At 38.6% G+C, this 22,472-nt stretch overlaps 1 protein-coding gene across 6 annotated transcripts in view; it reads right to left on the bottom strand.

Annotated features, from left to right (window-relative positions):
- LOC113036221 (uncharacterized) overlaps positions 1 to 22,472 on the bottom strand; it is an 82,740-nt gene that overhangs the window by 5,321 nt on the left and 54,947 nt on the right. For 3 of the 6 annotated variants that reach the window (XM_080288539.1, XM_080288543.1, XM_080288540.1), the window contains exons 10-11: positions 5,464 to 5,517; positions 1,311 to 1,331 (exon numbers count right to left, since the gene is read on the bottom strand). The exons of 1 other annotated variant lie outside the window; for it this stretch is intronic. The gene's annotated coding sequence lies outside the window, so the exon portion shown is untranslated. The remainder of the gene's footprint in view (positions 1 to 1,310; positions 1,332 to 5,463; positions 5,518 to 22,472) is intronic. 2 more of the 6 variants (XM_080288541.1, XM_080288544.1) reach the window with 1 other exon arrangement.

The following is a 22,472-nucleotide window of genomic DNA, read 5'->3' as shown; positions in this document are numbered from 1 at the left end:
GATTAGTTTTGCAAACTCACATAATTAGGTAAGTGATAAAGCATACTCTGGTATTTCTGTTCTGCCATTATAGTGCTGTCTCCCTCTCTCTGTCTTTCTCCCTCTCCCTCTCTCTGGCAGAAACACACAGATATTCATACTCTCGAAACACGTATATATTATATATATTCAGGAGATTATGGGAATAAATATATATTGTTCTTGCTTTGAGCCAAAATATCATCCTTTATCTCCCCCAGTATCCCATGATAAAGGCTGGGTGTTGTTTCTTGCTCATTAGTTTTCTTTGCTTCTTCCTGTACGTCCTTCTGCTCCATTCCTACATCAGTAAACAGTCTGGGCATAAATCCATCGTCCACAATGTCTACCGTTCACAGGCAGACAAATTCACATCTGCTTTTTTTAAAAGGAAATTGCAATTCTGAGAACATGCAAGTCTATCACACTTAAATTAAATACACATGCTATGCCTTGCATTAAATTCATTGAGGAGTAATGAGATTTGCCAAGTAATCAAATAAATGCTTATGTTGCAAATTTACCATAAGAAATGCACTCAAACAGACACAAATATGCTGTATGAGAGCGTTTAAGCATTTTATTCTACATTATTCATAGTACTGAAAAAGGTAATCACTTTAGAGAGAAAATAAAATAAAAGAAAATGAAAGAGAGAGAGAAACAGAGATAACATTGCTATGGTTATTGCTGGTATTGCCCACAAGCACCATCTGCTAGAACACAGGGTCACAGCACACCTCCGCTTAGGTAGGCTCCCAAGGTGAAGTGTGTGTGTGTGTTCCCTTATATATTCACCTTGTGCATGTTTGGGCATCAGGGTTTACTTTACAAATCACTATGAAATTCATAAATATTGAGTTATTTAGTGCAGTGTTTCTCCATAATAAACAAAAATTAGCCAATGTAACTCTTCTAAAAAGAAGACAGGTTAAGGTAAGGTTAATTTCCCTAAATAGACCCAGATAGACATTAGTTTGATAACAATCAGGGATAACTTCAGAACTTACATTTACCAGTACCACAGAAGAAATTTCACTTGAATTTGTTTCAGATACCAGTATGGCAAGGTCATTTGCTAGTGTCATTGGCCATGTCATTTCCAGGCTTGCAATGTTGTCTGAAGTCCAACATAGTATTGGTAGTTATGTGGCTGCATCCATGTACGGAGAACGGGTACCGAGTAGGAACAGTTATGAGTAGCACAAACGGTTAATACCATAAGAGGCAGACAGTGAGAAAAGAAGAAAAAACAAAAGAACACAGTTTTGTCTTGTTAATACATAACTGACCTCTTTTCTTCCTGTTTGTGGCTCCATGCAGAACGAGGGTAGAGGGAAAATAACGGAAGAGAAGCAATGTATGATTAAAAATGGAAGTACGATTTTTTTTTTTTTAAAACAGTGAAAAAAAGAACTGAGTGTGAAAAAGGGAGACCAACCAGGCTGGCAATCAGATAAAATGATGCAGGCTGCAAAATGACCGGTTTCAGATATATTCATAGTTCATCCAGTATATGGCATGCTTTCCAAGTTAAGTATAAACACAGCTGCAGAGATACGTATGTGTGCGCTTGTGTCTACATTTTTATGTGTCTGCGTGTCGCGTCGATATGACAAGGTAAGCTGGGACATGAGAGACATGAGAGTCAGCAAGCTCAGCGGGGGTGTGTCAAGACATCCCTTCTCAAAAATCAAACCTGTGTTTTAAAGGCATCAAGTACAAATGAGTTTGATGGAGGGGTCACAGCTGCATGAGCACATATGCATTCCTATACATGCCAGCACACAAAAACTGCACATTGATACAAACACACACATAGAGCTCATCTGCTGAAAGCTCGTGCAGCTGCACTCCAGACAGCAGTTTGCTGGAGAACAAGATCGGAGAAAACTTTATCTTATGTAAGTTGTCTGTGTTACTACACATTCATGGGCACACAAACCCTCGAGCTGAACTTGAAAATCATAAAATGCACTTGAAATGCTGTCAGTGTTAACAAAACAACATAATATCATAAAAAAGTTGGCTTTGGAAATTTGGCTTCAGAAAATCCCTAATCCATACTCTGCTGGCATTCTTTTCAAGTCATTTTAGAAGAGATATGCACCAGTGTGCCATGCCAACACATAGAAACGCAAGGACTTGGGGAAAAAAGCAACAACAAAGGAAAACAACCAATCCTATTTCTCACCTCATTTCTCACTATAATGCACCATGAAGATAACCTTGCAAGTTGCAAGCAATTGATGTTCATGTGAATAAGAGTGCCGTTCAAAGAGCAATTAATTTTCTCATGAGAAAATGGTTCTTAATTAGACTAGCAGTGTGTAGGCTTGGGTTATATAAAATTAACTTCACAAATATATTTCACTTTGCTAAAATAAAGTACTTTTAGCTAAACTATTGCTGAAGTATACTAAAGTAGGCCAGTGTTTCTTAGTCTACTTCTTGTCTCTTTTAGCCTCTAACTAGCTGTCTACCCATTTCTTATAAGGCTGTTATGTAGTTTTTCACTCTGGTTTCATTTCTTTCTCAGTTTGCTGAAGTAGCTAAAAAAAAGCACTTAAAGTTTTCACTGAGTGAAAATAGCCACTTATTGACAATTTCATCCAGCTAGCTGCTGCCTCGTGTCTTTCACATCCTTTTTAACAAATCCATGTTATTTTATTTCTGCTTCTCCTTAATGCATTGTCTTTTTCTTTTCTTTCACCGTCCGCATTGAACAGGAAACATGACTGTCCAGTGTTTCCAGAATTTCTTTCACGGTATTACAAGAGCGGCGTACCCTGACTTCAGTGTTAAATCCAGCTGAAAAAGAAGCGTAATCATATCAGTGCTGAGCAGCAAAGTGGGTTATTTGACAGCAGAAAGAGAGACTGAAAGGGACAAGAGCCAGTCTCATTGCTGCTACAGGGAAAAGCTAATTCTGCTCTTTCAAAGGGCATGAAAAGAACGACACAGGAGAAGAGAAGAGAGTCGGTGAACAGATCTGTTCAATTCCATCTTACAGTCTACACCGGACATGTGCAAGAGGGATTAACCAGGATAATAAAGGGTTGTAATGATGGAAATTTTAGAGAATCAAAGCATGGGGCTGAGTGTGCCACAGAGGACAAATAGACTGAAAGGACAGGGAAGACAGACGGTTAAGAGTTTGACTATCCAGCTCGATCTTCTCTGCAACTCTTATTAAAAAGCTTGAGTAGGAAAGATTCTGGAGAGTAGAGCCCATTCTTCATTTTGCTGCAGTCTCAACTGAACGGCCTTCAGTACAACTGTGCCTCTAAGCCCTGATCCTTTGGTGAATAGACTGAATTTACAACAGCAGACATAATTAATACCCAGTTGAACTGACAGGAAAATAATAAAGGTAAGTAGAACGACATGAAGGATATAAGGTTGAAAAGTTGCATTCCAGTATGTTCTGCTGAGTTGCACACAGTCAGTGCAGTCTATTGATGGAAGGAGGAACGCTAACTAGCTCCATATCATCACTTTTTTAAATTTGAGGTCAGATACCTAGAGTTTGGGAAAATTGAGAAAAAAAAGTTGAACTACTGATTAGTGAGTCATATGTATAATTGAAAAAAAAAACATGAGAATCCCAGTTCTAATTAATAGCATTAGCTGAAAATGTAAATAGATAGAACTAATCAATGGACAGAAAAATAGTTTAAAACAGCCTTGCATTGCGAATTTGGGAGCACAGATTGTTTATAAAAAATGGATGTTGCCTCAGGGCCTTGGAAGTAAAGCCAATGTGAAAAGTGTTGAATTGTATAAAACCCTATGAGAAAATTACTCTACTATTCAATTGATCTATGGCCCAGGTAACTTTTTGCTGATAAGTTTCAATTTTTTGTTTACTAGTTTGAACACAACTTATCCTTTGTTCACTTATAAATTATCCCAATTGGAGTAAATTAGATAACAAAGCAGGAAATGATTATGACTGACAACCTTTTGGCATCCTGTTGTAACAGTAAAACAGGTGACACTCCAGACCTGTCACACACAAACACTGTGTCAACAGATTTTTAAAAAATTAATATGCACCTTTTTTTCTGTTTTACTGTAGTAAGAAACACTACAAGAAGATATTTGACACCGTCAAAATTATTTTTTAATCACTTTTAACCTTTGTTTTAACAACATTTCACCAAATTTACCTGTAAAGTAAGCACTCCTTAGATAATATATATCGTGTAATTGGATTCAGCGCTGTTAAATTTTCTGCCCCAACAGAACCCCTGAGCTGGGAAGAACTTGATGGGAAAGGCTGGAAGGGTTTCAGGGTTTGATATAATAAATCTACCACAAATTATCATTAGGGCTGGAAGGTTTTGCTTCAACACATGTTTTATTTACAAACACAGATGATGTAAATGAGCACATCTGCCAATGAATTAATTTGACTGACTGCAGACTGCCAATTAAGTCCTGATGGTGGACTATGTAAAACATTGCACATGTCTGGAAAGCCAAAGACTTCTTGGGATATATATATTTTTTTACTTGTTTTGTGGTTCTGTGTAGCTAAACTGTAAAGAGCATGTTTAATTCTTGCTCTCTGTGGTTTTAGTGTCATAACACTACAGAGGTTTCTTAAATTTCAGTGCCTGAACTCTAACTCTTGCCTTCTCTGTCTTTTTGTCTGATATAATGAAACAGTTATGTATACACAAACAGCTCCCCCCCCCCCCCACTAAAATCTCTTGGATTTCTGTCAGATAGTGTTGGCAACCCTAACTCCACCACACTAACAATGTCTGCTATGAATAGAAATAATTGCCATGCCTACAACAGTGCCACAAATTCTACACCTGCTTCTCCCACACCTTAAATCACAGATGCAATTACCTGTGCTACGGTGGTCGGTCAGCAAAGATATATCACTTTTAGCAGCCATGCATGCAAGTTTTGGTTTTCTTCTTCTATTTTTCACACAGGCACATCTAAAGCTAAAATGTTATGCATCTTTTGTTGGTTGTCTGTCATTTTTGGGTAATGTTTAACTTCACTATTAGGCTGCTATTTAATCAGATTTTATCATTTTATAGCTAGGCCTGAATCTACAGCAAAAAGAGATCAATAGATTTTTTTTTCATCTTCAAAGCAGGCAGGAGAATCTTTACAATGGTGTATCATCAACTTTTCAAAATATGACTATATGAAACTTGCATCATTTCATACTCATTACTGTTGAAAGAAGATATGAGAAGATGGATAGACTAAATTGTACAGGACACAAAGAAGATGTGATTTTTAACTATATTAGAAGTGACTTCAGAATAAATCTGAAACAAAAGGGGGAACTAATGCTATTTCTCAAAGAAGTCAACAGCGGGATGGATATTTCAGTAGTAATTATTTTACACATCTTTGCAGCTGATTCAGACACACAGAACAGAACACCATTACTGCACAAAATCTTTCACAAACCTGGGACAGAAGTTAATGACTTGCTTCTGGAAGAAGAGAGGGTTGGGTCTTTTCCTGAGACGGAGACATAAAGTGAGGAATGAGAATTATTAGGAAGGACAGATTGAGCGAAACTGAAATGGCAGCAAGAAGGTGAAGCAGGGACACGAAAAAAGAAGAGGAACAGTGATAAACACATGAATTGTGGGAAAGAGACAGGAGAGACAGTCAAAGAGAATGATTATATATAGATGCAGTGAAGGGGCAGACAGGTTGGCAAAGGAAAAGACAAGAAAAGGAGACACAGTGAATGAGCGGTATGCCTTCTCCATGACAGAAACAAATATGTGGTGAAGAAAGCAGATGAACAGCAGACATCAAAAAGCTAGTTATGCAGGTGAAGATCTCTACTAATCATTAGAGTGCAGTCACTCTCACACACACAAAACAGCATCTCTATAACAAGCCCTGTATCTACAAATCATTAGCATGTGTAAAATGGAAGAGAACGGGCGTTTAGGACAGAGAGAAAATACAGACGTGCATGTCAGGTCAGCTGTTTCATCATGCTCAGTGTTTAGTTTGAAAGCAAAAGAAACTAAAACTAAAACATTTGTTTTTATTACAGACAAAAGGACTGTACAGTAGCAGTCCCAATCTCACATGCTAGAACTTACTATTATTTATTTTTCATTTTGTTTTGTAGGCTTATATTTTCTTTGAATGTTGAACATTTAACTCGTAAAAAAATGACAAGGCTAATGCAGTGCTTATGTTATACTTTTGTGAGCTATTTGCAATGTTGTCCTTTCTGTTCTATTAGGTTCTCTGTTAAGCTCACGTGGAAAGTGCCCCCTAGTGTTACCAGTCAGTTTTCAGAGAACCATTTTGAGGACGCTCCTCATTTGGTTAAATCAAATAAATGAATAGATGAATAAATAGGGTCTATAGAACAAACTATTTTTATCTTTCCTATGGGATTGTTAAAAAAGAGTGGGACATAACTTTAATTTTAAGGAATGGAGGCAGTATGTTTTCATATTTATATCCTGTATATGATAGTTGATTAGCATTCTGCAGTTTAATTATCCATTATCATTTATGTAATACATCAGACATCAATTCAATTCAGTTCAGTTCAATTTTATTTATATAGCACCAAGTCACAACAACAGTTGCCAAAAAGTGCACATCAATACACACAGACATATTTGCCACAAGACAAATGAGTACAGCATGTCTCAAAGCCATATGAATCTTGTCTTTTGACCATGAGACAAGGCCTTGGCACTTGTTCACAAAAGTTAATGAGCTTTAACCCACACTTCGTCAGGGCTTCATCAGCTAAATTTGTCTGTATTTTCAGGCTGTTTTTCTTCTCTAGCACCAAGGCTGACCTGTTCAAATAATTACTTAAGTGGTCATAGCACACCGACAGTCCAAAGACAATTCCCTTTTCAATTGTAAGAACAAAAGCTACAGGGACACACCAGAAAAAGTGTACAGTCTGGAATAGCCAAGCAATATAATCTTGTGATTAGTTTGATAATGTACTGTAGATGAATGAATTTTAAACTTTCCTAACAGTCCAATTCTGCAACAGAAACATATGTGAAATAGAAATAATTTCATTTTATATTAAAAAACAAATGATTAAAATTTAACTAAAACAGTTCGCATGAAATTCTCTCCAGTACTTGTCAGAGTTAGTACATGCACTACTCTTGTGGATGTTTGCATCAGACTGTATATGACTGTTTAATCAACATATTCCTACTGGTTTGCTTTCTAGACATGAATCATAATGTTTTTAAGTGACCTGGATTAAGGATTTTAGTTAGAAGGAATGATTTTAATTAATGCTAGTAAGAACTTCTGAACTTCTATAACAAGTGATAAGATTGATGAAGATCCTAAAAGAGTATGAATGTTGAAAATCCGGTTGCAACTACAACTAAGGAGAAACAAATATACAAATAGCTCAAACTGAGTGTTCATTCCAGTACCACTATTTCAGCCTCACTGTCTTGCCTGATTGTAACTCCATGCTCTACTTACCCATACAATTAAATCAGGATCAGTTCTCACCATTAAAAGCAAATAAACCTAAACCTAATTTAGTTTATCCTGCACAGACAGTCTCCAGCAATTTAAATGTAACTGTACTGGACTGAAGCAGTGTGCAGGTTTAAAAATGTCACTGTAAAATATATCTACATTGTTAAGGCTCAAGGTCATTGCACAGACTACCACGTGTCTATTTTGCAATCTAATTATTCTGTGTAGCCTGTTGCCTCAATTGACGCCTGTACTTGTCCTTCACCCTGAATTTCACCCCTGGATTGCTCCTCCTTTGCCCCACCGCTAGATACAATCAGTTGGACACATCTCCAGTTGTTTGCACCAACCAGCGTGCAACATTTTTTACCACAGCTGTTATGGTGATGAATGTCAATTTATTATTTTTAGAATGACCAGCTCCCTGCTGTTTCTCTTCCTTGTGTTTTTCTGCCTAAAAGAAATAGCATTAATTGTGTTTGGCCTGTGACCTGGCTGGTTCACTCATGTTCATTTATTTAGACTTTGGTATTCTAATCGTGTAACAAACCTGTGACAAACAAGAGGTGCTTGTCTAAGTCTGGAGGCAAGTATAACTCACTGCACACACCGACTTTTGCAAAAACTTTAGGCTGTGACTAGATTTAGTAGCGCTACTCTTCTTTTCTTTGTTTTCTTTTTTTCTTATTTTCATGAAACATCAAAAAGTAATATTTCTAACTCTAATGGCATGTTTTATGTAATGTGTTTACTGGCTATGACTTCCAAAAAATAATCAGCATCCGCCCTTGACATGTGAAGTAAAAGTTCTTGTATTTATAACATATTTATTAATGTGGTGTAGCTACAAAATCCCCTGGGGGTTGCTTTAGGATGGACATTCATTGAAAAAAGCTACCAAATCAAACATACAGAGCTACCCACTGTGGGGACGCTTTTGGAATAAGTGACCAGCTAAAAGCACCTTACTTTTTTCATTTAAGTTTTGTTAAGTTTTACAATTGTTCAGTTTCTGTTATTTTACATGATTACTAACTAAATGCTTGCACGATCTATACTGTTTCAAAATAGTCAATTTACATGAAGTCAAAACGAGTGAGCTCTCCCATCTACTTTACATTTGTACAAACTACACATTAATTAGTATGAGGAACCAAACCCTTTAAATGCTTTTAGATTCTACATACAGGGGCTACATTCATTAAGTTTCATAAGAAACAGTAAATCATAATTAATGTCAGGCTTATTTTGACTGCTTTATAACATATTCCTTAGTTCTGTTGGCAATATGCTGCACTAGGGATGGCACAAACGGTAGTAACCAGACCGAAAAGCAGCGCACATTTCGGTGCCTTATTTCGGTGCTTTTTTTTCCTGAGCTGTGATACACTTTAGATTCTAGCCAATCATTTTACGTTTCCGAGGATAGTAGGCGGGGCCAGGTACGTACGTTCTTTTAGAGCAGAGCTACAGATTAAAATGCCCCAGGCGAAGCGGTCAAAAGTCTGGCTGTACTTCACAGCAAAATATGCAAACTCAGCAGCCTGCAACAAGTGCTTTAAGCTGATACTGTGATTGTCACGGTTTGCCGGGGCAAGCCGTGTGGAGGTGGAGAAAGGACCCAAAAGGCGGCAGCTCTGGTGCAGGTGAGTATTTATTTACAGGAGTGGGTACAAACAGCAACGGGGTGTGAACATGAAACCGAAAACCTAAACTGGGTAAACTAACAACACAAACCAGGAATGACGGTGCAGGGAGATCCGGGGAAATACACATGAAGAGACGCAGGGAGACCGAGGGGAAACAACACAGACGAACCAGCAACTACCATGACAGAAGACAAACTTAAATACACTCAGAGAACACAGGGAGATTACACACAGGTGAGGAACACAGCTGAGAGTGATTACGTGACGAGAGTAGGGAGACAAACTGAAAACACTCACATAAGACGCAGACCTTCACAATAAAACAGGAAACACATACTAGCAATGACATAACACACCAACTTAACACAGACTGGGGGACACAGAACATATGAACATGAACTATGAAACAGAAGAGTATAAACACCCAAGGTGACCAAAACCACAGAATACTAATAAACTAAACATAAACACGGAGTCGCAGACTCCGGATCATGACAGTGATACTGTCAAAGGAGGTAACACCTCAAATCCGATGAAACACCTGGCGACGTATAGCATTTTTTTTAAAAGCCAAGAAATGCGCCGTATTTGATAGCTTGCTGTGAGACCTCACACCGAGCGCATCTACTGCGGGTGGGTTGCCTGTTATCGGACCCGGAGTTAGCAACATCCCCAAAAACCCGAAGAATAGAGTCCTGGCCCCTAGCCCTGCCAGTGTAGCAGAAATGATGACGGATGATGATGGCAGCAGCAGCCATTCTTCTCTGTGTGAGTAGCTTAATGTTGTTCGTGTGTAATTTACGTTGAGTAGGCTCACCACGTTATTACATTAATGCATGTAAGGTGAACTAGCAAACATCATCATAGCTACATGCGGCTGTCTTCTTGTTTGATGGCAGATGCTCCCTTCACTCTGGCCAAAAAGGCTAAAATGACCAAAGAAAAAGTGGAAAACAGTTAAACATGAGAGGTTTTTGGACAAAGTTTGTGTTTTTTCCATTGTTTAAGCACTGCTTCCAGCCAAGAGTGATACCATATATGCCCCATAGCGGCAGAAAAGGCTAACATTGTTATCTTTTTACAAAAAAACAGCTGAACATGAGAGGTTTTTGGACCAATTTTGTGTTCTCCATTCTTTAATCACCGGTTTGAGCACCGTTTAAGCACCGGCACCGTTTCAAAAGTACCGGTTTGGCACCGGTATCGGATAAAACCTAAACGATACCCATCCCTATGCTGCACTGATTACAATGAGAGAAAAACTGAAACAGTATCCCAGTACTGTGCTTTAATCAGTGCTAACTGCTCCAAATCTGACCCTGTTGACACTAAAACAATTCATCAACTTATTAACAGATGTATTTATAACCAGTAAGAAGGAAAATACAGTTTTCTCACATGACCTTAAAAACATACCATTATACAATATATGCTACCTCTAGTCCTCCTTTAAAACTGATTGTCAGTTGATCCGTGATGGACTGGCGACCTGCTTAGTGTGTCCTCTGCCTTTGGCCCGCTGTCAGTCCCCATGTAACTTTAACTGGATAAGCAGAAAATCCAGTTCAGAAAAGAAATTGATGGATGGGCGACTACTACTCTCAATATATGTATAGTATGTGTGGGTGTGTGAAGGTTCATGTGCATACGGACGATTCTAGAAGTATTTTATGGGCTTCATCCAACACAGCGAGTTCACTGTATAGGTTACTGAGGTTCAAGCTTATATCCTTGTTAAATGTTTTATGAGAAAGGCCAAGAAGTCACGCGTATCACCTTCACAATTCTGTGAGTAAGAAAGACTTAGCCATCTATTCAGCTGAAGATGGGTTCCAGTTTCTCTGGCTGCTTCTTCATTAGCCAGAATAACCTAAAAGACTATGCATTATTTGACTTTGCTTGTATCCATATTTTTTCATGTTTCAATTAATTGATAGGTTTGATAAAAAAAACAAAACAATCTTTTTATACCATTTTATCTACAGTTTCTACCGTAACAGAAAATACTGCACAAATGCATCAGCTGTAATGTTGGTAGTCCATCCATCCAGCCATCGTCCAGTATTCTGAATGCATAAATATAATGAATGTACTTGTTACTTTTTTAATTTTTTTAATTTAAATTTTTGTAAAACTTTTTTTGGGTTAGGGTGCTTTCTGTTCCATTAGCCCTGTGGGAGCCTAAGAGTTCAAATGCTTCTTTTATGTCCTGAAGAGTATAAATTTATTTTATTTCAAATTAAGGAAAAGTTGGAAAAAAGAAATTTTATTTTGATATTTTATTTAAAATGTATGAATTTTACTTTATTGTTTACAGAGACCCCAAGGTCCAGCAGGAGTTATACTGATCATGCCTCAAGTCTGCTGCAATTAAAATACCACCAAACCATTTACACAGTGAACATCACATGACTGCCCGTGCGCTTCTGCTAGTGACTCTGCTTACTCTTAAAGCACAGTGAGTGTTTTAGTATGCCAGATGCAGCCTATAGTCAGGCCACAGCCCTACAAACCTTTAAAACAAGTGAATGGCAAAAGAGCAAAAAGGAAATGGTTTTGTGAACAGTGAAATAGACCAGTATGAACAGAGTACTTGTCCCTCTCCCTGAAAGCTAACAAACACTGGTGTTGCTGTGTACCCAAACAGAGTCAAGTATACAGACATCAGTGCTCTTTTCCAAATCAGAAGAAATGTGATGCATCTCTTTGTGCAATTTTGACAGAAACTTAGTGAATCCTGATGAAGTTGGATTAAATAGATATCAAACAGCATTTACTGACTGTAACTAAAATTACTGCCTTGCATGAAACTGAAAAAAACATTCAGAACCAACTAAGTCTAAACAGAGAAAATGTACACAAAAAATTAAAGACTTGTACATATTATACTTCGTTTAGAAAAGAAATCAAGAATCAATATCCCTTGGATATATTGATTTGTGTGTTTTCACTGCATTCTGCTACCAAGCTGGCCATTTACACTTGTTGTGGTCTACAGTGCACCATTTAGTAACACTCCTGGAGAGGTGCACGTCAGGCTAATTTGATTGGCACAGAATCAAATACATCTGAGACTGATTGATCTGCCACCGGTCATGGCCAATCACCTGAAAGCTGTCGGAGTGCAGTCACAAGCCAATTGATCTATATATGTCAATTTTATTTATTTATTTATTAGCATGGCTTCAATCCAGCTAACCCCGCAAAACATAAGCTAAACGATTATAAACACAAAGTAACATTATATAAAATAAGAATAAAATGATGACAATAAAAGTTAATGTATATGGATACATCCACAATGAAATGGAGAAAATGATGTGAAACATTTAAAGCGGAACATAAGAGAGAGTGAGACGGCTAGATTTTTAATTTTTTTTTTTGCAATAAGACCCATATGAGAAATTTCTTTTCTTGCCCTGTGTCCTTGGCTCATTAAAACATATCACTACTCTTGTCGTGGCGACCCAGTAGGAACACGTCTGTGGCCTATTCAGGTTAGTGACCATTAAAAATGTTAAGCTAGAAGAAACGGGGGGATAAAGATTAGATGGATCAGAAAGGACAGAAGAGGCAGAAGGGATGTTGAGGCAGACATGCATTGGATGAGAAAGAAGTCTGCATTTTATTGCCGAGCCTCATCTATCTGCCTCCTTCAGTCTCCTCGATTCTTCTCCTCGTTTGCTGCCATAGGGGGTAATGTAGCATGAAATATGTACTTAAAGCCAAGCTCAGGTGCTGCCATAAAAAGAATAAGAGACTGTCTGGGTCCACGTGTCTGTGTCTGTGTGCGTGTGTGTGTGTGTAAGCAACTCTACTGTGTGTGTATATGCATATGTGTAAGCACTGTAGCATGTATCTAATTTCCTCACATGATTTGCATAAAGCCTGTGTGAACGTACTGCAGAGGATTCAGATGTAAGAAACAGCAGCAGTAGTTTTGCGTCTGTGTTTGCATATGCGCATGTATGTGTCCGAAAGCATATGAGAAAAAGACTCCCCCACCATTTCTCATCCACACGTTACTCCTCTGTGTTAACGAAAGATGTGAAGGCATTAACATAAACTGAAACACACATACTCGGGTGTGAAATTACCTGTTTTTATTGCAATTCAGTGAGGAAGGTGAAGACAGGCATTGGCACAAATTTATGTTCTGTCACCTTCTGTGAATAAATTGAATAAAGGTTTTTGCACTGCAATTGCAGCAAGTGTCAACCTTCTAAAATTAAGCCAAAATGGGTGTGCCAAAAACTGTAGTTCCTCAAACGGCCACTTGAGGCTGAGTGTAAAAGTGAGCAATCTACAAAGACACCAGTGTTAAAATGTAGTCATTATTTGGTACAAAAAGGTCTCTACATCTATTTTTTTTCTATTGTTAACTCTACTACCTTATTTTGTTTTTCTTTCTGAATACTTCTTCTTTCAGCGACTCCCTTTAGAGGATGCCACAGAGGATCAACTGTCTCCATCTTTCTATCCTTAGCATCCTCATCTGTCACACCGCCCCTGTACATGTGTTCTCTGTGGTCTTCATGTTTTCCTCCTGCTTGGTAGCTCCATATTCAACACCTTTTGTCCAATATATCCTCTGCAAGTGTTCAAATAACCTAAGCCTTTCCTTTCCAACTTTGTCTCCAAGCTGCTCAACCTGAGCTATCTCGCTGATGAACTTTTTTCTAATGCTGTCCCTCTTGGTCACTCCCGATGAAATTCTTACCGTCTTCACCTCTTCCTACTCTTTTTGTTAGTGCCACTTTCTCTAAACCATGTATAACCATCTTATAAACGTTCCTTTTCACTCTTGATGCTATCCTTCAGTCTACAATAACTCCTAACACTTGTCTCCACCTGCTTCACCTGTCCTCTCTTTGTCACTGCACTGCACTGTCCGCTGTCTTGGATGATCCCAGGTATTTAAATTTATTTGTTTTTAACTAACTCACCTATTTAAGGTTTGCATTATTATATTCATTGACACTTTGACTGACAAACAGATGCTGACATAGGCAGTTATAGCCAGGATATCTCTGTTAAGGGGCGTCCACAGAGGAAGTGATTCCCTCAGATGTATTTATTTACACCACTGTAATGTATCAGCACCTTTCACTCTCATTGATCACATTCCTTCCTGTTGAGAATAGTGTAACTCGGGACCTACCCACTTTGCATCGCCAGTCTGTCGTCACTTGAAATTGCTGAATGTTATTGACTTTCTAGACTTTGCCTCAAGCTTACTGGAGCCACTAAACTGAACCTTTTAACTTTTGGAGAATCCATCCATCTAGGGAGTTTAGAAACCATTGAATCTTACAACACGCCTTTGAAGTGCAGGAAAAAGTCAGATTACCTGAAGGAAGGAGACACGGAGAGAACAAATTCTACACAGAAAGGCCTTTGGTATGAGGTGACAGCACTCTATTTTTGGTACATTCATCTTTACTTTATATTTGAACAAATATTTGCAGCTATCTGTGTCTGCCCATGCACACATAGAGTCTATATATCTGCCTTGTTAACCAAGCATGCTAACGTTAGCTGATAATTTGACAATCCACCCCTTTGTCCAGATTCAGTTATTTCTACTGTACATTACAAAAAAAGATGGCAGTGGTTAAAATGATGATGGTTTGAGGCTTCAAAAACACACCATTACAAACGTGTGGGTGATGTCACGGCGACACACTAAACCTGAATGATCACTTTTAGCATCTTAACATTCACTCTGGATTGTGTTCCAATTTATATTTGACTTAAACAGATTTGTGAAAACAAAATTTTACCTTTTGTGGGGGGTTACATGTAACTATTATTGCTTGGCAACTACACTGTAATGACAAGATTTCCTAGTATTTCTGTTGGTTGCCTGGCAACTTCATAGAGGTAACTAGCTCCAGGATGTCAGTAGACATAGAGTGAAGAAAATATAGCACATAACTCCAGATAAAACCACAACATGTCATTTTCAGAGGTTTAGAGCTGCTTGCAGGCATATTTTTTTAGCTCTGCTGTGAGCCAGACTAGTTGTTTGTAACTGCTTTAAGACTGAAGCAAACTTAAGCTAATGATCTGCTAGTTCCACAAACATAACAGCGGTAAGCTTATTTATGTTCTCGTCTGTCTGGGCCAAAACAAGAAAGACTTATTGCCAAAAAAATATCAAAGTTTACTTCACAAAAGAGTGTTCAGATACCTATACATAATCTAAAATAATCTTAGACGTGACAAATGTTTTTTTTTTTTAATGTCCTCCTTTGGAAAGGCAAACAACCCATTCTTATGTAGAAATAACAGCACCTGTTGCAGCAAAACCATGCTCTGTGAAACTTTCTGTGAGAAAGTAAAGACTGACTCAGAATGACCCTAATTGAAGGTCAAATTCTCCAAGACATAGGTACACCTCCAATTCGCCCATCACCTTCCCACACCGCCACCCTACTTTGTCCTCCTCCCACATCCAGTTCCAGGAACTTCCTTTTAATAAACTGCTGCTGTCATTTATCTTTTCAGTTATCCATCCATCTATCCACTAATTTATCCAGTCCTCTTCTCCATCCTTGCCTCGTCTTCTCCATCCTTGCTATCTGATTTCCAGATAGCCTACCTCTTAGATTGCTCAGACTTGACTCATTCCAGCTACAAAGAGAAAAATCCAAATCACTATTGATTCCACTCTCATGAAAAATACATTTTGCGCATTAGGATTCAGTCTCGGCCCCCTCTTTCTGTATGCCCACTGCGTCTAGTCATATCCTAATCTCCACCCTCTATTCCTCTGCCCCTCCTATGCCCTCTTCACAGTAGGTGAGAGGTATATTTTCCTTCCATACATCTGCCGAGACTTCTGTCTTCTGATCGATCTCTAGCTTCAGCTCTCCAGGTCCATTAGGACGAGTGTTTATGCTGGAAATATCAATACTTTTACTCCTCTGTCTCCGTCTCTGTCTATCCCCCTATCCTTTTTATACTCAACTCTTTCCCTCCCACTTCTAAGTTCCCTACCCTCCCTGGTTATACCCCTCACCATCATGATTTAATTTTCCCACTTTGACACTCAGAATTTTATTTCGTCAAAATAGCTTTGCCTCTATTTCCCTATTTTTTCTTAATATTACTGTCTGTTTGTTTTCTCTGCTCTCATTCAGCCTAAATTGTCTAAAACTGTTAGTACTGAAATTGCTTTTCCCCACAAGGGGCTGAAAAAATAGATAGTGTAGCTTTTGTCACAAACTTTAACTCTTTCTATTGTAATCGAAGACTGACCAAACATTCATAAAAACACAAGCACAATACATATGCAGTTTTCTGTATCCCAGCAGCTGTTTAGGATGTATTTAGCCTGTCATTTCCATTGGATAAGCTTGTTTCTGTTTGCTAGCCAATTTGTCCTGGCTTTTGGTAGCTACATCCTGTCTCTATATCTTTATGACACTTCAATTTGCAGTGTTTTTCCAATTCCTGCATGACTCCTTCCAGAATACAGTCATACTGACTATTGCCTTTATAAATTCCACCTGCAAGCTCACCTATGACGAAGTAAAATCACATATTAAACATGAGAAGGAAGAGCAGTATAAGGAAAGAATACATATGAGCTCATATTAGAAATCTGCACATCCACACACAAAATTGCTGTCCACCAGTTTTTCATCGTCAGCATGTTCTTCCTCTAACATTCAGCTACTATTGCAGTCTTCAGGGTATAAAAAAGCAGTTTGTTAAGATAAAGATAGCTCCAAAAAAGACACAGAAAAAGAGCTACCAAAAAATTACAATAAATAAATAAAAATGGATGAATAGTACCTGAAAGTAATTTTGTAAAACTGTTCACTGAAGCCTCATCAGATATGGTCTCAGTGGTAGGATGGCTGTCAAGAAGCCATTCTTAAGGAAGGATAACAGAAAAGGCTGAGATGTGCGTAAAAACTGGACTGTCTTGGTTGGGGCTGCATTTCAGCCAGTTATATTGGAGATCTTGTTATAATTGATGGAATTATAAACTCAGAAAACTACTGTCAGATTTTGATCCACCATGCAGTACCATCTAAAAAACATCTGACTGGCAACAGCTTCATTTTTCAGCATGACAATAATTAGAAACACACTCCCAGTGCAGTAAAAGCGTGCCATATACAAACACACGATGGACTAGACTCCCCAGAGCCCGGACCTCAACATTACTGAAGCAGCGTGGCATCATCTTGTGAAATTGTTCCTTTATACGCTTTGTAGATTTATCCAAATTCTGTTTGCACATTTTCAATAAATCACTGCATCCATTTCCCATTTTCCAAGAAAAACATAAAGACATGGGGATGGCTCAAAACTTTTGCACAGTGCTATAAATTGCAGTATGAAAACAATGATTAGTACAGTTTGCTCTAAATGTGGTTTAGGTAATAAATGTGACTTTTATGAAGCGACTATAATATCGCGTAAGAGCCAAGACGGAAAACATTAACAGAAACGTTCCTCAGTGTGTAAAGAGGTTCTTGTGGGATGTACTTGAAAGAAACTTTTGTTTGTTTGTTTGCTTGATTGTTTGTATATTTGTTTCTTTAGTTTGAGCCCTTGTAGCCTGCAATTTAAGGATAAGTGATAAGTGCCACAGATGGTTTAGACATGCACGTATTCTCCCAAACATACAATGGCCAACAACATTTATCTCTGTCAGAGTTTCTAATTGCAGTATTTATCATCTAATCACAGCAGGACATCAGGAAGTGACAGGGCTAGAAGCACAACAAAAAGCCCTCTTCTTTTGGCTCTCTGTGTTTGTTTGCAGTCACACGTGATTTTGTTTGTACCCAGTGAGCAAATGCCGTAACAGCGCCTTCATTAAATATAATCGAAATGATCAGAGAACAGATTGAAAAAATTTACATGCAACCATAGGTGCCAAATATCATCTGAATGTAGATCATCTGGAGCTGTGGTGATGGAAAGGTTAAGAAGCCTGCTGGAATATCTAATCCAGCCCTTCCATTTTCTACCTATAAGTTTATGTTTCCAGTGCTTATCATGACATACATAAGGCTCCCCAATCCATCTATCGCTGCTGATATCGGCACACCATTTTACTATACAGAGATAGGATCAAGTCTTTTCTTTATATGTGTCCACATGTGCACAGACATGTGTTTTTGTGTTTTCCTGTTTACAACACATTTGGCTCCTCCAGTGTCAGACCTGTCCTTATCACTGACTGGAAAAACAACTCTACAATCCTTACAGTGTAATAGAAAGACAGACATCAGGCAATGCACAGGGAATAGTAAAGGGAAAAGACAAAGACTGAGAAGTAAAGAGACAAAATGAAGTTATTTCATTATGTCTCTGAAAGATTGCAGGGTATTTTTTTTTCTTGTTTCTTTTCTGTTTTTGTTTTGTTTGCCATTATCCTTTTCCTATCTAGCTCGCTGTGGATATTAAGGGCGGCTCTAAACCCCTGGACATGAATAAGGACATAATGTAACCCTGCTGTGGAAAATACATATTCTGTTGTAAATTGGCTATATATGAACATTTTCATGGAAACATAGCTGCACAGGGAGCAAGTAAGAGAATGTGTGTTCTGCTGGCTGTGTGTGTGTGTGTGTGTGTGTGTGTGTGTGTGTGTGTGTGTGTGTGTGTGTGTGTGTGTGTGACTTCAGAAAAAGAGCGAGAGAGAAAAAGAGAGATATAGAGTAGCTTTGTGACAAGGACAAATGCATCTGACTTTTTTCACCTTTTTCTCGTTCCATTTATGACAATACAATACAATTTTATTTATATAGCACATTTAAAAAAACACAGGTATGCCAAAGTGCTTCACAGAACGCTGTGCATTGCCTGATGTCTGTCTGGTTTATATTGTTGATTGTCATTTATGCTTAGAAATATCTACTCATATATGCTTAGAAGTATATAATCATTTGTAGATTGAAAGAATGTCTCATCCTAGGAGGTCTATAACAACCCTGTGTAGCATGAAGAGGGGGGTGCGTTCACTCCTCTCCAGAGTGTTCTGGCATAGATCACACACCTCTTGGGATCATGAGCAAGGTTGTATCTTTTCTTGCTGATATATGGTAAAGCAAACACATCTATATCTATTTTACGCTAAGTGCCATTTGTTTAGATGAACTGCTGGACTCCCCCCCCCACACACACACACACACATACTTACACAACGCACAGGCAAGGTACTCTTTGTGTGTATGTATACGTCATATGTTAATGAACCTATGTATATTCATGTAACCTCAATAAAAGAGCAGTGTTACGGGGGAGCGGACGAGAGCAACTGGGGTCAAGCGAAGGAACGGCGTTTGTCCAGTTCTCTCCCGTGCACGAGAAACATAAAGAACTTTGCCTACTCGTGTCTTGCTTTGCTGTGTTGTTAAATTGTCTTGAACGTTCCAACAAATAGGTTTATGATACAAACCTATCAATAATATTCAATATCTATAAATTTAATGGGAAACGTCATTTTTGTCTCTATTTCCTAAGATCTCACAATCCTCCCCCCAGCTCCCTCCAAGGTTCTCTATCAAAATTCATCACCGACTACCGTCTACCTTTTCTACCTTCTCCCTGTAGATCTCCTTCTCCCTCCCCACAATCTGTTCTTGTGCTCTGTATCCACTCCCCCTCCCCTTCTGTTCTCCCAGTCTATAAGGCATAACCAGCCTCTTGTGTCAGGGTTGGCTTGGCTTTGGTGTTCTGCTACTTGTTTCTCCTCTTCCTTCTCCCACCGCCTGGGTTTTGTTCCCTCAGCCTCTAATCGGCTTTTCTGGGTTTGGGTTTGTCTCTTCCTAACTTTACCCTCTCTCGTTGCCACAGGATTATCCCTGTCAAAGTGGCTGGAGTTCCTGGCTTGACGAGTGAGTCTATCTGCGTGTGAGGGATATTCCTGCATGTGTATGTCCACACGCATATGCATCTTTGTTCTTCTTTTTTGTTGTTCTTGTTTGTGGGGGGATTCCCCCCCCCCCCTTTTGCAACCCTGATCCTCTGTAATCACTGTGAGACAATCCTGTAATACCCCATAGGTTCAAAGGCTCATCTGTAAGTGTGTGAGAAATAGACTATGTGTGACAGAGATGTTTACTCTTTTAACTCTTTTGACTTTGAAGCACCCTTCAAACATATATTCCATTAAAAAGAAAGTATGCAGCCATGCTAGTGGCATCATGTCATAACCATCCTCATGTGGCGATGCTTTGAGATAAACTCAGTTTACTAAGTTGGCTTACTATTTCCAAATTAGCACTGAACATAAAGTAAAGCTGGAGAGATAGAATGTCTACAGCCTTGCCGTCATTTAGGCATAAAACACAGCTTTAATTAAAACACTGACTTAGTGATGGCTGTAGATGAGAAGTTGGAGGATCATCAAATTTATTCCAATTAATCATCCAGGGAACAAGGCAACCATGATGCCCCTGCACTGTTGACACCATAATCAAAAGGTAATGCTTAAACTGAACAGACAAAGGGGTGGTCAAATAATTGTAGCAGTTTGATCTATGCAGCTGATCAACCACATGGCACTACAACTCTGAGCCGGAAGAAAACAGAAGGGTTGGCAGCCATTTGGGGACTGGCATTTAGTCTCCGCGTCTCCCTTCTTCTTTTGTTCCTCTCTTTCAGCTCATTTCCATCCCTCCATCCCCTCTTTATTTAACTGGCTGTCTGTAAAGGTCCTGCTGTCAGCCTCCACCTGTCCCTGTCACCATAAACAAAGACAACCAAGAGACACAGCACTCTCCCTGTTCTCTCTGGTGTCTGCTACCTTTTCTTCCCTGTCTTCTTCTCTAACTTTTATTTTCTCCTCTCTTGATTTTCTCTTCCCCTTCTCCCCTTCTTTGCCTTGCACCGCCCCTTACTCTTTATTACTGTCCCCTTGTTTCTCACTCATAAAAATATCATTTTTGGTTTTTCCTTCATCTTGGCCTTATGACAAATATATATATATATATATATATATATATATATATATATATATATATATATATATATACACACACACACACCCTGTCAACTGGCTGCTTTCAATATATAGGAAAAGCCGTTTCTGTTCACCTCCTTCTGTCCTGTTTATCTGTCTCTATTTGCAGTTACCAGACCCCCTGAATAATTCAACAAGTCCTTTTCTGTCCTTATAAGTTGTGAAACTGACCAAAAATATAATGAGCTTATATGTGCATAAAAGAAGACAACAGTGCATTCATCTCAGTCGTGCCCTTTTTCTGCTGTTAAGTCCAGATTTTTATATTCTGGCCTCCTTTACCACGTACAGAGCCTCAGCAGACTGCAAATGTCTGCATTATGCAAATCACTTCCTGCCCGCACAAACAAGCCGGGACCAATCAATGTCAATCCCCATTCCCTCGGCCAATCAATGTCATTCCCTCTCCTACAAAACTGGGTCTAATCGAAAGGCATTGTTCCTCAGGTCCTGCATGCTAAATTAGGAGGGCCAGCGTGTCTAAAATTCTCACATTCCACACTGTACCACATAACTTCAAGAGCCATCAGTGTATAACAGGAGCAGATGAGGGAGAACATGATGCCTTAAGACTCTGAGACAAGAGACAGCAATCCAGTTTTGGAACCTTTTTCAAATACTGGCAAGTAGGAAATTATACAAGGACATCCAGGGGACAACCTTTTTCCCTAGGGTGTTAATGACACTAGCACTGGTGTCAATCAAATCTATACTCCCAGCTCTATTGCATATATCACACAACTTTTGTAGTCAGGTGTTGATTTTGTGTATCAAAGTGCATTACGATTCATTACAGGCAATTCGTGTCTTACTCATCATTGCATCTTCTGTTTAAAGGTGTATCCTTCCAATTGAATCAAAGAGAGAAGACATATATGGTGTCTATTTACAAAACTCTACCACAAAGATTGCTTACTAACTTACAGTGTCAGGTCACCGGACATATTAACATTAGCTGTACCTCGTTATTCACACTCGACTTGAAAAAAACTGTATATAAGTACACTGCTGCCAATGAAAGAGAATGAAAAAGAGATCTCAATGTCAGTGAGATTACCTGTTTAGATTATGGATGTAATGTGATAATAAAAACTAATCATAATAACAAAAACAACCAAACATAATTTCTCCTTAAGCACAGATCCAGAAAATGCTGCTCAGACCCAAAGACACTATCAAAGAAGTAGGGAGAAATTATTAAATAAATTATTTTATGTATTATTGTTTCCCCTTGAACGTCCCATTTTTTTGTTTGTTTGCTTGCTTTGTTGTTAATGCCAGAAGGAAATTACGCAAAGGTTATGACAAACAAGGTCACCTTTGCTAAAAGT

The sequence above is a fragment of the Astatotilapia calliptera genome, chromosome 14 (assembly GCF_964374335.1).
Source record: "Astatotilapia calliptera chromosome 14, fAstCal68.1, whole genome shotgun sequence".
NCBI lineage: Eukaryota > Metazoa > Chordata > Actinopteri > Cichliformes > Cichlidae > Astatotilapia > Astatotilapia calliptera.
This window is presented reverse-complemented; position numbering and strand designations above follow the sequence as displayed.